The sequence below is a fragment of the Oryx dammah genome, unplaced genomic scaffold (assembly GCF_014754425.2).
Source record: "Oryx dammah isolate SB20612 unplaced genomic scaffold, SCBI_Odam_1.1 HiC_scaffold_12, whole genome shotgun sequence".
Taxonomy (NCBI): Eukaryota; Metazoa; Chordata; class Mammalia; order Artiodactyla; family Bovidae; genus Oryx; species Oryx dammah.
The window spans coordinates 1219144-1223120 of record NW_024070196.1 but is presented as its reverse complement, the minus strand read 5'-3'; the positions used below and the strand labels follow the sequence as shown (position 1 = coordinate 1223120).

At 33.8% G+C, this 3977-nt stretch overlaps 1 pseudogene; it reads right to left on the bottom strand.

Annotated features, from left to right (window-relative positions):
• Nucleotides 1–1400: 1400 nt before the first annotated feature.
• On the bottom strand, nucleotides 1401–1542 carry LOC120871653 (annotated as a pseudogene).
• Between the last annotated feature and the right edge of the window lie 2435 nt (nucleotides 1543–3977).

Sequence of the window (3977 nt, the reverse complement as noted above, 5' to 3'; positions counted from 1 at the left end):
AGTAAAATAAAAGAAATTCTGGTTCAGTAGGCTTGGGCTGCTACTAGGAATCTTTTAAATAATGAAATAAAGTAATTTTAATGTAGGTGGGCCATGGATGTCTCAGAAACCCTGACTTAGAGAATGTGTTCTCAAAGGGTAACTGAGCAATTAGAGGCCTATCAATGTATAGCCTTTTAGCTCATATGTGTATATAGGCATACACATATGAGCTAAAAAGCCTTAAGTGCTTTGCTTACAAATCCTCACAGAGCAATTATGAGATGGGTAGGGGACAGGAAATAATACTCTGGAAAAACTAAACTAATTGACTCAAAATGATTTAACAAACCTGTGCTTGTACAGCTGTTGGAACAAGAGCCTCTGGCCTCTTGAGATCTATACTCTGTGCTCAAGATCTATACTTCCAGCATTAAGAAGCACATGCTACCCTTTATGTTATTAACTCCTCTGAAATATTATATAATATTTCTGTTACATCTATTGTACAGGTATGCATGCTACATGTCAAATAGCAAATGATAATCTAATTTTGAAATGTTACCACTATGTAGGCAATCATTTATACTTGCCCTGTGACTTCTGCATCCACTACTCACCTTTGAACCTTCTAAAATCTGCATCCCTTCCATCGAATCATTAAACATGCTTTAGCCAAGGTCACACAATTTTTCTTGCAAAATCCAAAGAACAGCATTTGGGTTAGGTTATGGAACAAACACTTTTCTCACTCCCTTCCTGCAAGATAATTCTTGAGATGACATAAAAACATTTCATAAAGGATAACTCTACACCTTCATTAAAAAATGAAAAAGAAAAAATGAAAATGAAATTGCTCAGTCATGTCCAACTCTTTGCAACCCCATGGACTGTAGCCTACCAGGCTCCTGTCCATGGGATTTTCCAGGCAAGAGTATTGGAATGGGTTGCCATCTCCTTCTCCAATTAAGAAATGAGAAAGGGTAAAATAAATTGGGAAATTTGAAAAATTTCTGAAAAGTTAAGAGCAAATTGGTGGAAAAGAAAAATAACAGATATAAAGAAATAAGGGTCAAAATCTACACAGAAAAACTACTAGAGATTTCAATGATATTTCAAAGTAAAGAATTGAAAAGGTGTTCTAACAGCTTTGTCTCTGTTGTCCCTCCTCATCTCCCACTAAGCAAATCAGCACTGTTTACATACAGGTGAATCCCTGAGAGCTGCTCTCTAAAACATGAAGCTAAGTCACTCATTCGTGTCTGACTCTTTGAGACCCTATGGACCATAGCTCACCAGGCTCCTTTATTCATGGGATTCTCCAGGCAAGAATACTGGGTGGGTTGCCATTTCCTTCTCCAAGCTTATCCGTAGAAACGTCAATACTCAGTCTTATTTTTAAAACAGTATTTTTCCCCCAAAGGAGGTGAACCATTCTTGGAAGTACTGCAGTACCAGGTTGATGCATGGAGTGGACAGAGCAAGCTCCTATTCCAACTCTTAGTTCCAAAAATCCATTTAATTTCTCAGGAATAATGGGTCTCATCACAAGAAAAAAGAAATGCGCAACTATGTGCAGTGATGATGTTAACTGAGCTTATTTATGGAGTTTATTTCATGATGTATACAAACACTGAATCATTGTATTATATACCTGAAACAAATATATTGTGTGTCAATTATACCTCAATAAAAAGACTATCAGGGCCTAATTTATGTTAACATTGCGATAATGATATAATTACCAAAAACTCCTAACACTAATAAAACATTACTATGTGCCAGGCCCTGTTCTATGTACTGGATCATTTAATCTTCACCATAACTTTACAAGGTAGATTCTGCTACTTTCCCCATTTCAATGAGAAACAGAGCGATCAAGTGAACTTGGGGTCACACAGCTAATTCGTGGTAGAATTTTCATACAAATTCAGGTAGTTGCAAAGCTCTGCATGTCTAGTCAATATCCAACTCTATGTCTTGACAGCAATTGAAGAAGGGGAAAAAGGCAAAACAGCTAAAACCATGAAGGAAGTGCATGAGATTCTGTACTGAATGAACCTTTTTATTTTGATAACTGTATGAGTTAATGTTTTGTCCAGTTATACATTCAAAATAGCTGAGAAAATTCATACCCTCTACCTATCCCAATCAGCCAAATTCTTCATGCAAAAATACAGCAAATAAGGGATACCAGATACCTGAGAAAAATCAAAAGGAAAAGCAAAGATCAACAAACAGAATACCCATCCATGAAGGAAAAAAATATATATAGTACAAAGAAAATGTTTAAATATTCTTAATAGTACCCTCAGGGATTACAAGATAATACTTAATCTATAAAAGAAAAAAATAGTCTGCTAATAAAAAATATCAGTTATAAAAGGAGAACAACTTCTTGGAAAATAAACACATGATTACAAAAATAAAACATTCAGTTCATCCATTGATTAAATTCTATAATAGTCATCCCTCAAGACTAGATTAATTATCTTGAAAATAAATTCAAGAAAATCATCTAAAACATAGTGAAAAATAAACAAAGAACTCTAAGAACTAAGGGTGATGGAGAAAGAATGTAAGTTCAACCTTTGTCTAAAGAAATTTCAGAAAGATAGAACCAAACCAAAACAAACAAACAAAAACAGGAATAGTAAAAGAAAATTGATCTAGTTTAAATTAAGGCACAAGACTCAGATTGAAAAAGTTTATCAGATGATGAAAAGTAAAATAAATTTTGATGGTGGAGGAAACGACAATGACAATAACAAAATAACCTGGAGATGCACAGGAATACATCCAAACATCTACTTCACAAACAATAAAATATATTATAAATATAAAAATAAAAATATATTGTAAATATATAATAAAATGATTTTGAAGGATATAAAAATAGTCCTACACAAGTAGAAAATTTACATGAAGGTTTTGTTTCCCCTAAAATTGTTCTACAGTTTAACACAATTTTAATATAAATCCTAGTAGCAATAAAGACAAAACTTCAAAAGTTGGTGATAAAATTCATATAGAAGAATAAAAGACAAAGAATAGCTCAGATGGTTTTGAAGAAGAATGAGCTGCCTATCAGTTATCAAGATTCATACCAAAGTAGAATAGGCAATACCACATGGTGCTGGCACAGAAGTGGACCACCAATGGGACAGAGTAGAGAATCCAGAAATGTGGAAATCCATTATACTACAAAACCAGGGTAGAATCAGTGGGGAAAAGACAAACTAGTTGACATATTTTTCAAGGACAAATTATTTTCTGAGTTGAACAAATAATGGTCCTTGCCTCACACAACACTGAAAATTAATTTTAGATCGATTAAAAGTCAGAGTGCCAAAGAAACTGTAAGGCTTTTAGAAAGAAACAAAGTAACGTATTGAAAGATCTTTTTGATACAGTAAAGTTGACTGTATCAAGGAATATCATTTCTAGGTATGAAACTTAGAATCTGCATGTATTTCCATGTACACAAGGAAATGTGTACAAATATACTCATTTTACAAACTCTTGTAGTAGTGAAAAACTTGGGAAAAAAATTGAAAATAAATACGTTGAAATATATACATACCTATATGAAAAAAAAGAAAAATAAACTAAAAAGAAAAATAACATTAAACTGTATAAAACCAGTTACTTACAGTTGTTTTAAACAGTATCATGAAAAAAATCATATTGGTGTACTCAATTCATGCATATAAAGCTTTAAATCATTCATTCAGCTCAGTTCAGTCACTCAGTCGTGTCTAACTCTTTGTGACCCCATGAATCGCAGCATGCCGGGGCCTCCCTGTCCATCACCAACTCCCAGAGTTCATTCAGATTCATGTCCATCGAGCCAGTGATGGCATCCAGCCATCTCATCCTCTGTCGTCCCCTTCTCCTCCTGCCCCCAATCCCTCCCATTTCATAATATTATTTATAGAAATATATGCATATAGTGAAAATATAAAAGCATACATAAAGAAGAACCAACTTCATGAGAG